General features: G+C 55.8%; 1 non-coding gene across 1 annotated transcript; it reads right to left on the reverse strand.

The window, feature by feature from the left end:
• On the reverse strand, window positions 1-82 carry TRNAS-UGA (transfer RNA serine (anticodon UGA)). The gene has a single exon. It is a non-coding gene; the product is annotated as a tRNA-Ser (tRNA).
• Window positions 83-12863: the final 12781 nt, after the last annotated feature.

A 12863-nucleotide genomic window follows, 5' to 3' on the forward strand; every position in this document is an offset into this window, starting at 1 on the left:
CGTTGTGAGCAGGATTTGAACTTGCGGAAAGGAACCTTATTGGATTTCAAGTCCAACACCTTAACCACTTGGTCATCACAGCTGTAAGCACAATAATGCTTCAGTACCACAGAAACTGGTAAAGAATTCTAATGTCCAGGCGTGACGTCATCTGAAATCCAGATTTCCCACAGCAAACCTGGCTCCCAAAGCACCTGGGGGATTTGGGGTTTGTTCTCTTTGCCTAGCCATGTGCCATCACACAGACGGCGCTTTGAAAAGTCTCCCCTCCCACAGAGCGGGAATGGGAAATGATTCTGAACTGAAAGCTTGATGTGAATGAGGGTGTCGGGACCACTGGGCCAGGGACTGGCCTTTGCTAGAGAAACCAGTGACACACAGAGCCAGGGTAAGGAAAATGTTTCCTGGAGTCAATAGGTGGAATAGCAGCAGTATTGTGCAGAGAAATGTCTCACGAGAGGAGTCAGTGCATTGGTGGTTTGGTAGCAGAATTCACAGAAACAATGTGGAAAGTCTGTGGGTCGTGAATGAAGGGCACTGGCAGAAGGGTGACAGGGGAGCTCAGGGCTGGGATTTCAGGTGCTTCAGGTCAGGAATGAGGGGCCCTAGCAGAGCAGTGATGGGGGAGTTCAGGACTGGTTTAATAGAGGCTTCGGATTGGGAGTGAGGGGAACCAGCAGAGCGGTGAGTGAGGACCCTCCGGCTGGGATAACAGGAGCTGCGGGTCGGGAGAGAGGGGCACGGGCAGAGTGGTGAAGCAGGAACCCAGGACTGGGATAACAGGGGCTGTGGGTTGGGAGTGAGGGGCACCAGCAGTGCAGTCACTGAGGAGCTTAGTAGGGAGCCCAGGGGGCTGCGGGTCAGGAGTGAGGGGCACCAGCAGAGCAGTGAGTCTGGAGGTCAGGGCTGGGATAGCAGGGGCTGTGGGTTGGGAGTGAGGGTCACCAGCAGAGAAGTGACTGGGAAGCCCAGGGGTGGGATAGCAGGGGCTGTGGGGTGGGAGTAAGGGGCAGTGGCAGAGCAGTGAGTGGGGAGCCCAAGGCTGGGAATCAGGGGTTGCGGGTCGGCAGTGAAGGGCACCGGCAGTGCAGTGACTGGGGAGCTCAGCAGGGAGCCCAGGAGGCAGCGGTTCGGGAGTGTGGGGCACCAGCACAGCTGTGAGTCTGGAGGTCATGACTGGGATAGCAGGGGCTGCAGGTCGGGAGTGAGGGGCACCGGAAGTGCAGTGACTGGGGAGCTCAGCAGGGAGCCCAGGGGGCAGCGGGTTGGGAGTGAGGGGCACCAGCAGAGCAGTGACTGGGAAGACCAGGTGTGGGATAGCAGGGGCTGTGGGGTGGGAGTAATTGGCAGTGGCAGAGCAGTGAGTGGGGAGCCCAAGGCTGGGAATCAGGGGTTGCGGGTCGGAAGGGGCACCTGCAGTGCAGTGACTGGGGAGCTCACGGGGAGCCCAGGGAGCTGTCTGTTGGGAGTGAGGGGCACCACTAGAGCTGGGGGGGACCCAGGGGGCTGCAGTTTGGGAGTGTGGGGCAGCAGCACAGCTGTGAGTCTGGAGGTCAAGACTGGGATAGCAGGGGCTGCGGTTCGGGAGTGATGGGTACCAGCGGAGCAGTGACTGGGAAGCCCAGGGCTAGGACAGCAGGGGCTGCGGGTCAGGAGTGAGGGGCACCAGCAGAGAGGTGACTGGGAAGCCCAGGCATGGGATAGAAGGGGCTGTGGTGTGGGAGTGAGGGGCAGTGGCAGAGCAGTAGGTGGGGAGCCCAAGGCTGGGAATCAGGGGTTGCGGGTCGGGAGTGGGGAGCACCGGCAGTGCAGTGAGTGGGGAGCTCAGCAGGGAGCCCAGGGGGCAGTGGGTTGGGAGTGAGGGGCACCACTAGAGCTGGGAGGGACCCAGGGGGCTGCGGTTCCGGAGTGTAGGGCACCAGCACAGCTGTGAGTCTGGAGGTCAGGACTGGGATAGCAGGGGCTGCGGGTCGGGAGTGAGGGGCACCAGCACAGCTGTGAGTCTGGAGGTCAGGACTGGGATAACAGGGGCTGTGGGGCGGGAGTAAGGGGCAGTGGCAGAGCAGTGAGTGGGGAGCCCAAGGCTGGGAATCAGGGGTTGCGGGTCGGGAGGGGCACCTGCAGTGCAGTGAGTGGGGAGCTCAGCGGGGAGCCCAGGGGGCAGCGGGTTGGGAGTGAGGGGCACCACTGGAGCTGGGGGGGCCCAGGGGGCTACGGTTCGGGAGTGAGGGGCACCAGCAGAGCAGTGACTGGGAAGCCCAGGGGTGGGATAGCAGGAGCTGTGGGTCGGGATTGAGGGGCACCAGCAGAGCAGTGACTGGGAAGCCCAGGGGTGGGATAGCAGGGGCTGTGGGGCGGGAGTAAGAGGCAGTGTCAGAGCAGTGAGTGGGGAGCCCAAGGCTGGGAATCAGGGGTTGCGGGTCGGGAGTGAGGGACACTGGCAGTGCAGTGACTGGGGAGCTTAGCAGGGAGCCCAGGGGGCTGCGGGTCGGGAATGAGGGGCACCAGCAGAGCTGTGAGTCTAGAGGTCAGGACTGGGATAGCAGGGGCTGCGGTTCAGCAGTGAGGGGCAGTGGCAGAGCAGTGAGTGGGGTGCCCAGGACTGGGAATCAGGAGTTGTGGGTCAGGAGTGAGAGGCACCAGCAGAGTGATGACTGGGGAGTCCAAGGATGGGATTGAAAGGGCTGCAGGTCAGGAGTGAGGGGCACCGGCAGAGCTGCGACTAGGTACCTCAGGGCAGGGACAGCAGGGGCTGCGGGTCGGGAGTGAGGGGCAACGGCAGTGCAGTCACTGAGGAGCTTAGTAGGGAGCCCAGGGGGCTGCGGGTCAGGAGTGAGGGGCACCAGCAGAGCAGTGAGTCTGGAGGTCAGGGCTGGGATAGCAGGGGCTGTGGGTTGGGAGTGAGGGTCACCAGCAGAGAAGTGACTGGGAAGCCCAGGGGTGGGATAGCAGGGGCTGTGGGGTGGGAGTAAGGGGCAGTGGCAGAGCAGTGAGTGGGGAGCCCAAGGCTGGGAATCAGGGGTTGCGGGTCGGCAGTGAAGGGCACCGGCAGTGCAGTGACTGGGGAGCTCAGCAGGGAGCCCAGGGGGCAGCGGGTTGGGAGTGAGGGGCACCACTAGAGCTGGAGGGGGACCCAGGAGGCAGCGGTTCGGGAGTGTGGGGCACCAGCACAGCTGTGAGTCTGGAGGTCATGACTGGGATAGCAGGGGCTGCAGGTCGGGAGTGAGGGGCACCGGAAGTGCAGTGACTGGGGAGCTCAGCAGGGAGCCCAGGGGGCAGCGGGTTGGGAGTGAGGGGCACCAGCAGAGCAGTGACTGGGAAGACCAGGTGTGGGATAGCAGGGGCTGTGGGGTGGGAGTAAGTGTCAGTGGCAGAGCAGTGAGTGGGGAGCCCAAGGCTGGGAATCAGGGGTTGCGGGTCGGAAGGGGCACCTGCAGTGCAGTGACTGGGGAGCTCACGGGGAGCCCAGGGAGCTGTCTGTTGGGAGTGAGGGGCACCACTAGAGCTGGGGGGGACCCAGGGGGCTGCAGTTTGGGAGTGTGGGGCAGCAGCACAGCTGTGAGTCTGGAGGTCAAGACTGGGATAGCAGGGGCTGCGGTTCGGGAGTGATGGGTACCAGCGGAGCAGTGACTGGGAAGCCCAGGGCTAGGACAGCAGGGGCTGCGGGTCAGGAGTGAGGGGCACCAGCAGAGAGGTGACTGGGAAGCCCAGGCATGGGATAGAAGGGGCTGTGGTGTGGGAGTGAGGGGCAGTGGCAGAGCAGTAGGTGGGGAGCCCAAGGCTGGGAATCAGGGGTTGCGGGTCGGGAGTGGGGAGCACCGGCAGTGCAGTGAGTGGGGAGCTCAGCAGGGAGCCCAGGGGGCAGTGGGTTGGGAGTGAGGGGCACCACTAGAGCTGGGAGGGACCCAGGGGGCTGCGGTTCCGGAGTGTAGGGCACCAGCACAGCTGTGAGTCTGGAGGTCAGGACTGGGATAGCAGGGGCTGCGGGTCGGGAGTGAGGGGCACCAGCACAGCTGTGAGTCTGGAGGTCAGGACTGGGATAACAGGGGCTGTGGGGCGGGAGTAAGGGGCAGTGGCAGAGCAGTGAGTGGGGAGCCCAAGGCTGGGAATCAGGGGTTGCGGGTCGGGAGGGGCACCTGCAGTGCAGTGAGTGGGGAGCTCAGCGGGGAGCCCAGGGGGCAGCGGGTTGGGAGTGAGGGGCACCACTGGAGCTGGGGGGGCCCAGGGGGCTGCGGTTCGGGAGTGAGGGGCACCAGCAGAGCAGTGACTGGGAAGCCCAGGACTGGGATAGCAGGGGCTGTGGGGTGGGTGTGAGAGGCAGTGGCAGAGCAGTGAGTGGGGAGCCTAGGACTGGGAATCAGGAGTTGTGGGTCAGGAGTGAGGGGCACCAGCAGAGCAGTGACTGGGAAGCCCAGGGGTGGGATAGCAGGAGCTGTGGGTCGGGAGTGAGGGGCACCAGCAGAGCAGTGACTGGGAAGCCCAGGGGTGGGATAGCAGGGGCTGTGGGGCGGGAGTAAGGGGCAGTGTCAGAGCAGTGAGTGGGGAGCCCAAGGCTGGGAATCAGGGGTTGCGGGTCGGGAGTGAGGGGCACTGGCAGTGCAGTGACAGGGGAGCTTAGCAGGGAGCCCAGGGGGCTGCGGGTCGGGAGTGAGGGGCATCAGCAGAGCTGTGAGTCTAGAGGTCAGGACTGGGATAGCAGGGGCTGCGGGTCAGGAGTGAGGGGCAGTGGCAAAGCAGTGAGTGGGGTGCCCAGGACTGGGAATCCGGAGTTGTGGGTCAGGAGTGAGAGGCACCAGCAGAGCGGTGACTGGGGAGTCCAAGGATGGGATAGAAAGGGCTGCAGGTCAGGAGTAAGGGGCACTGGCAGAGCTGCGACTAGGTACCTCAGGGCAGGGACAGCAGGGGTGCGGGTCGGGAGTGAGGGGCACTGGCAGAGCAGTGATTGGGGAGCTGTGAGGAAGTGGGAATGTTGCTGTATTATGGTAATGCTAAGTGAGGAATACTGACCTGGGAAGGTGGCAGGGGAGTTTCGCTGGGACTGGCTGTACTGGGGAAGGGAGGACACCTGAGCATGTAACTTGAGACCCCAGGCAGGGGGTTGGAGGGGATTTTGGGGGGCCTGTCCTGGGGAAGGGAGGACACCTGAGCATGTAACCTCAGACCCCAGGCGGAGGGTTGGAGGGGAGTTTGGGGGTCTGCCCTGGGGAAGGTAGGACACCTGAGCACGTAACCTGAGACCCCAGGTGGAGGGTTGGAGGGGAGTTTGGGGGGCCTGCCCTGGGGAAGGGAGGACACCTGAGCATGTAACCTGAGACCCCAGGTGGAGGGTTGGAGGGGAGTTTCGGGGGCCTGCCCTGGGGAAGGGAGGACACCTGAGCATGTAACCTGAGACCCCAGGTGGAGGGTTGGAGGGGAGTTTGGGGGGCCTGCCCTGGGGAAGGGAGGACACCTGAGCATGTAACCTGAGACCCCAGGCGGAGGGTTGGAGGGGAGTTTGGGGGGCCTGCACTGGGGAAGGGAGGACATCTGAGCATGTAACCTGAGACGCCAGGCTGGGGGTTGGAGGGGAGTTTGAGTGGCCTGCATTTGGGAAAGGAGGACACCTGAGCATGTAACCTGAGACCCCAGGCGGGGGGTTGGAGGGGAATTTGGGGTGTGTGTCATAAACAGATAGTTAAGGGTTAATAGAATGAGGGTTAGGATGAATTCAAACTGGAACAGGTTCAGAGACGGGCTACGAGGATGATCCGAGGAATGGAAAAACTGCCTTATGAAAGGAGACTCAAAGAGCTTGGCTTGTTTAGCCTGGCCAAAAGAAGGCTGAGGGGGGATATGCTCGCCCTATATAAATATATCAAGGGGGTTAACGTTAGGGAGGGAGAGGAATTATTTAAGTTTAGTACTAATGTAGCCACGAGGACGAATGGGTATAAACTGGATATTAGGAAGTTTAGACTTGAAATTAGACGAAGGTTTCTGACCATTAGGGGAGTGAAGTTCTGGAATAGCCTTCCGAGGGAAGTAGTAGGGGCAAAAGACTTTCCTGGCTTTAAAACAAAGCTTGATAAGTATATGGAGGGGATGTTATGATAGGATCGTTAATTTGGGCAATTGATCTTGAATTACCACCAGACAGGTCTGCTCAATGGTCTGCGGGGAGATGTTGCATGCGATGGGTACTGAGTTGCTGCGGAGAACTCCTTCTTGGGTGCTGGCTGGTGAATCTTGCCCACATGCTCAGGGTTTAGCTGATCGCCATATTTGGGGTCGGGAAGGAATTTTCCTCCAGGGCGGATTGGCAGGTGCCCTGGAGGTTTTTCGCCTTCCCCTGCAGCGTGGGGCACGGGTCGCTTGCTGGTGGTGTCTCTGCAGCTTGAGGTCTTCAAACCATTTTTGAGGATTTCAATAACTCGGTCCTGGGATAGGGGTTGTATAAAATTGGATGGGTGGGGGTCTGTGGCCTGCCTTGTGCAGGAGGTCAGACTAGATGATCAGATTGGTCCCTTCTGACCTATGAGTCTATGAGTCTATGAGAACAGGAGTACTTCATGTCTCTTTTGCCTATAAAGGGTTAACAAGTTCAGTAAGCCTGGCTGTCACCTGACCAGAGGACCAATCAGGGGACAGGATACTTTCAAATCTTGATGGAGGGAAGTTTTTGTGTGTGCTGTTAGTGTTTGATGGTTGTTCACTCTGGGGGCTCAGAGGGACCAGACGTGCAACCAGGTTTCTCTCCAATCTCTCCGATACAGGCTCTTATATGTTCAGAATAGTGAGTTCTAGGTAGATAAGGCGGATTAGGCCTATGTTTGTTTTCTTTATTGCAACTGTGTATTTTGCTGGAAGGATTGTATCTCTGTTTGCTGCAACTTGTATTTGTGCTGGGGGGAGGATTCTCTCTGGTGTCTATAAGCTGAAAGTCCCTGTAACATTTTCCATCTTGATTTTACAGAGATAATTTTTACTTTTTTTTTCTTTCTTTAATTAAAAGCTTTTCCTTTTTAAGAACCTGAATTTTTTTTTATTCTTGTGTGAGACCCAGGGGACAGGGTCTGGACTCACCAGGGAATTGGTGGGAGGAAGGAGAGAAGGGGGGAGGAAAAGCCCAATTTCTCTCTGAGTTAAAATCACTGTCTCTCTCTCAGGGAGAGTCTGGGAGAGGGAGAGAAGACGGGGGAAGGTGAATTTCCTCTCTGTTTTAAGATTCAAGGAGTTTGAATCACAGTGATCTCCCAGTGTAACCCAGGGAGGGGAAAATCTGGGAGGAAGAAAGGGGGGGGAATGGTTTATTTCCCCTTGTTGTGAGACCCAAGGGGTTTTGGGTCTTGGGGTCCCCAGGGAAGGGCTTCGGGGCCAGAAAGTGTCCCAAAACACTATATTTTTGGGTGATGGCAGCTCTACCATTTCTAAGCTAGTAATTAAGCTTAGAGGGGTACATGCAGGAACCCCATCTTTTGGATGCTAAGGTTCAGAGTGGGGAATCATACCTTGACAGGCATGCATTGGGGAAGGGAGGACACCAGGAGGGGGGTTGGAGGCCAAGTAACACCTCTGTCCGGGACACTAGACAAAGGACACAAAGGCTGGGGGAGGAGCCAGGGGGAGGCTGGAGGAGAAGCTGGAGGGAGTTTCTGTTTGGAGCTGACTGGGAAATGGAGAGCGGCCCCAACGGGGCCTGGGCTCCCCAATGGGACTGTGACCTCCCTGCGTCCCCAGATGGACTGAACTAAAGGGGGTCCTGTTATCTGTACCGGGAAAACCTGTTTTTTACTGTGTTCCTGTCATCTAAATAAACCTTCTGTGTCACTGGCTGGCTGAGAGTCCCGATGAATCGCAGGGAGCCGGGGGTGCTGGGCCTTGACTCCCCCACACTCCGTGACAAGCCGTGTCCTTACAAACCCGCATGTGCTGTTCCTTTGGGACAGTGCTGAGCGGCACAGGCTGGGCAGTGCACTGGGCGTGGGGACCTTGCGCTTGTAACTAGAGGCTGGAGGCATCAGAGAGCGGCTCCATAGCCAGACTCCCTCATGCTAAGAGCAGTGAGGTGCCCCTGGGGCCCCACAGGGAGGGGGAGGGAGGGAAAGAGAGAGAGATGGGCTTGCAGAGTGTGTGCGTGTGAGAGAGAGCGAGAGAGAGAGAGCGAGAGAAAGAGATGGGCTTACAGAGTGTGTGTGTGTGTGTGAGAGAGAGAGAGAGCGACAGAGAGAGATGGGGTTACTCTGTGTGTGTGTGTGTGTGTGTGTGTGTGTGTGTGTGTGTGTGTGTGTGTGTGGGAGAGAGATGGGGTTATAGTGTGTTTGTGTGTGTGTGTGAGAGAGAGAGAGGGAGATGGAGTTACAGTGTGTTTGTGTGTGTGTGTGTGTGTGTGTGTGTGTGTGTGAGAGAGAGGGAGGGAGATGGGGTTACAGTGTGTGTGTGTGTGAGAGAGAGAGAGAGATGGGGTTATAGTGTGTTTGTGTGTGTGTGTGCATGAGAGAGGGAGGGAGATGGGGTTACAGTGTGTGTGTGTGTGAGAGAGAGAGAGAGAGAGAGAGAGATGGGGTTATAGTGTGTTTGTGTGTGTGTGAGAGAGAGAGATGGGGTTATAGTGTGTTTGTGTGTGTGTGTGTGAGAGAGAGAGGGAGGGAGATGGTGTTACAGTGTGTGTGTGTGCATGAGAGAGAGAGAGAGATGGGGTTATAGTGTGTTTGTGTGTGTGAGAGAGAGAGAGAGAGATGGGGTTATAGTGTGTTTGTGTGTGTGTGTGTGTGAGAGAGAGAGAGAGAGAGGGAGGGAGATGGGGTTACAGTGTGTGTGTGTGTGTGTGCGTGAGAGAGAGAGAGAGATGGGGTTATAGTGTGTTTGTGTGTGTGTGTGTGCGTGCGCGCGTGCAGGTACTAGTTCCCGGTGGAACTCAATGACCCTGCTCTCGGTGGGTAGCACAACACTCTCCCATTTGTCTCCAGTGAGTGTGGGCTGTGTACACGTGCAGCGGCGGGGGTGGGGGGTGGTAATCAGTGTGAGTGGCTCAATTATTGCTGTGCCCCAGCTGCTGGCGTGTGCCTATTTTTCAGCTTTTTGGTGGGTTTTGGTTTTGGCTCTGGGTCTGTGCAGGGCTTGGCCCGGCTCGGTGACCAGGTTCCTCAAGTGATAACACCCATTACGGGAGCCTGGCCTGTGCGGTCTCAGGGGTGGGGGAAAGCAGCAGCCTCACTGGGAACCGAGGCGCTGGCACAGGGAAGCAGCGAGCAGGGGCGAGGAACAAGCCGGCTGCTCCCGATCATGCAGGGAGCACGTGGGGAAAGTGAGTTGGCCTGCTGTTGGTGGTGCAGACAGGCCCCCCAGCAAGGGCAGACCGGCTAAACAGGGCCTACGAAGCCGGGCCCCGGGTCCCCTTCTGGACCGCCAGGCCCTGGTAATTTGTACGTGATCCCACCTCCCTCATCGGCCCCGGGTGCAGACACACTGTGCACGGGAATAAAGCAGCGTCTCTGTCGGGGAGCCAGGCCCCACCCCTGCCTCCTGGACCAGTCCATGTCCCGCGCTACCCGGTGGTCTGCGCAGCGCGGCATTTGGGACCAGCGTTCCCATTGGCTGGGGCCATGACGGCGGGAGGATACAGCAGGAAGCGGCTCACGTGCAGCAGCTGCTCCAGCATCCAGAGTACAGAAGAGGTCAGAGAGGCAAGTGGCTGCCGGGCCCCCAGGAGCACCTTGCCCGCTCCCTACTCAGGCTCGGTGCTACAGGCCCCCCAGCATTCGGCATGGTCAATGGGCAGGACGAGGGAGGGCCTACAACTTCCCTGCTTTGGGGGGGTGCATCTCTGGCCTAGGTTAGGCCGAGCAGGAACGCTGTGGCATGGGCTGACTTTCTGCCGGCCGCACACGGGGGGGGCAAGGATTGAAAAAGCTGGAGTCCGGCGGGGCTGGAGTGCAGCCGCATCACCCTTGGATTAGTTACAATCGCACAGAAACAGACCCAGACGGAGGTATCTAACTCGGGGGTCGGGACCCCCCCCCGGTTATTACATGGGGATGGGGGGATGTACCGTTAATTTAGAAGGGGCGATGGGTGGGATGGGCTCATACTCAGAGGCTTGCTAAGTGACAGGGCTCACCTGTACTAAAGGGCCTCCCACAGTGCTGTCTGGTATGGCCCTTGATCTCGTGCCATGCACCCGCCTCATCGCGGAGACCTGACTGGGCTGGAACACTGGCCTGTTACCACTAACTAGACAGTAGTTGTTTAATGTTGGGCTTTTCCTTCTCCACTAATTAACACTTCTGCCTGCTCTGAATTATTAGTGATAATTCTCCCACTACCCTTTTCAAAAACTCCTTCTCCGTGTTGACCTTTACTCTGCTGGCAGATTTCTCCTTGTCTCTCTTTACTTCCCTTATCAACTTTCTTCCATTTTTTTCATAGCTGCTTACACCAATCCACCTTTCTTCCTCGATTGTGGTTTGTTTGCATTTTTTATAGCAACATGTATCTATCTCACGGGTCTGGATGTTAGTCTATAGTCTATCTCCACATTACAGTTCCTCTTTAAAATGTATTTTAGTACTGCCCTTCCTGAATAGCTTTTAACCATTGATTTCTCCTTGGTTAATTTTCCTGACCCATTGAAATTATGCCAGAGCTTTTCATTTCCTCCTTGGTGAGAGCTATAGTTGTGGGGGAAGGGATAGCTCAGTGGTTTGGGCATTGGCCTGCTAAACCCAGGGTTCTGAGCTCAATTCTTGAGGGGGCCATTCAGGTAACTGGGGTAAAAATCTGTTTGGGGATTGGTCCTTCTTTGAGCAGGGGGATGGACTGGATGATCTCCTGCGGTCCCTTCCAACCATGATATTCTATGATTAATAGCAAGTCTACCAGATCCCAAACCCATGGTTTTTGGGGCTCCATACTGGGAGAAGGGGAGCAGAGAGCCTTGTCCTTACAGTTTCTTCCTAAGAGTCTCAGAAGCTTCCAATAGGGTTTATCTGCACTGGAGAGGGGATGGCCCCAGATGCCCGTCTCATTCTGAGCCTCATGTCTTGGTAGTGTCAGGGTCAGCTGGCTGTGAACAATGAACCGCGGCTTACCTTGTGCTATGGAGGCAGCAGTTCTGACAGTCAGAAAACGGGGGAGAGGGGGTGCAGTGGACAGGCTGCCTGCCAATGCTGAGGTCCAGTCTAGCCCGTTAACACTTCTGCCAACTTATTGTGTATATGGCACTAATTATGATGCATGGGACTGTGAGGTCAGTTACTGATGTCCTGAACTTACAATACAGTCCATGCAGTCCAAGTGATTTTCCCACAACCCCGATAAAGTTTTTTAATTTGACAGGTTCCATAAGGCACATTAGTCTCTGAAAAGTCTTTAGATTGGCAACCTTCCTTCAGAAGAAACTGTTTTGTTTATGCTAGAGAAGGGACAACACTTGAGCTTCTCCATGAAGTCTTTTCGTTCGTAAGCCGCTGACTTCCACTGGTGCAGGATGAAGCCCTCTGCTAAAACTGAAAGTGACATTGCAGAAGTTTGAAGAAGGCCCTGGACCATTTTGCGTGTGGTTTGAGGACAAAATTTGGCCCAGCATCTCCTCGTATTCTTCTTTCCCCTCCTCCCACATAGCACTGTCACTGTTACTTGTCAATCTGCGCATTTTCATAAATATTGTATTTCATTTAGTGCTTTATCATCCACAATATTTTCCTCTTAATCCACATATGAGAGTTATTCTAACTCCCAACTGAATATATCTATGTCTATAACATATAAACCTGAACATCTTAACATAACAAATATTATGACTTGCCAACCGGCATCTTAGAATCCCTTCCTTTCAGGAACAAAAAAATTAAAATCCTTGGGAACTCATTGGGACACTCAGCGAGTGGCTGGCGCGAGGCCTCTCTCCCTTGCTACATACTGAGAGCATCTGGTTCAGGGCGCTTGGAGGAGTCTATCTGAAAGCTGCTGAACAGCGAGGTTGCACTGTGCCTGCCAATCACCAGAACAATGGCAGCTGAGCCGCTCTAAGATAAGTCTGGGAAAAATAAATTAAAAAAACATGGAATATTTTAAGATAAATGAGATGCACATTTCCTTCTGTTGGGGAAAAATGGACAAGGAAAAACCACCTGGGATACCATCTGCAGGAGAACTAGCAAGGTCTGGGCCTCACAGCTTTGGGGTGGGTCATTGCAGGGTCGTTGTTAGGGAGAACCCTCCCTGCAGCATGTTCATCTCTATACTGCTGGGGATTACTGCTGGAAACTCACACAGCTATCACTGGTGGAACTTGTGAAGATTACCTCTAGCACCTTCGCTGTCCTCAAAATGGAGATTAACGTATTTCCCCTCTTTGGGCATTTCTTATTCATGACCGAATTCTGCTGTCTGTTACTGCAGCAAAAGCTGATTTAACTCCACTGCATTCATCAGAGTTACTGAGGAATTAGAGCAGTGGCAGAGACCAGGATCTGTCCCTCGGTTATTATTCAACCTGACAAATTTCTCTCTATTCATCTGAGAGAGGACCTCAGGATTAAAATAATTTGCAGAGGCACAGTATATGAGGAATTGTTCAATCGCTGGTTCATTTCCTTTCCCATTTCCGTCTACTGTCGTTAATTACTTTGAGGTTTTGCATTTTTAACCACTGTTATCTAATCACCAATGGTGACACCACAAAAGGGGTAATTTATAGTACAGTTGTCTAGACTCAGTGCACACAGGAGAAGAAAGAGAAAGGGTTTGTGCGATTCTTTCCACTTTGGAAAACAAACATTTCAGTAAAGAAAAGCACAGAACCCCACTGCTTTAGAAGGCCAGATCCTGCTCTCAGATAACCATATGCATCATCCACTGAAGCCCATGGAAATTGACCTTAGAAA

Source organism: Gopherus flavomarginatus, chromosome 13, assembly GCF_025201925.1.
Source record: "Gopherus flavomarginatus isolate rGopFla2 chromosome 13, rGopFla2.mat.asm, whole genome shotgun sequence".
NCBI lineage: Eukaryota > Metazoa > Chordata > Testudines > Testudinidae > Gopherus > Gopherus flavomarginatus.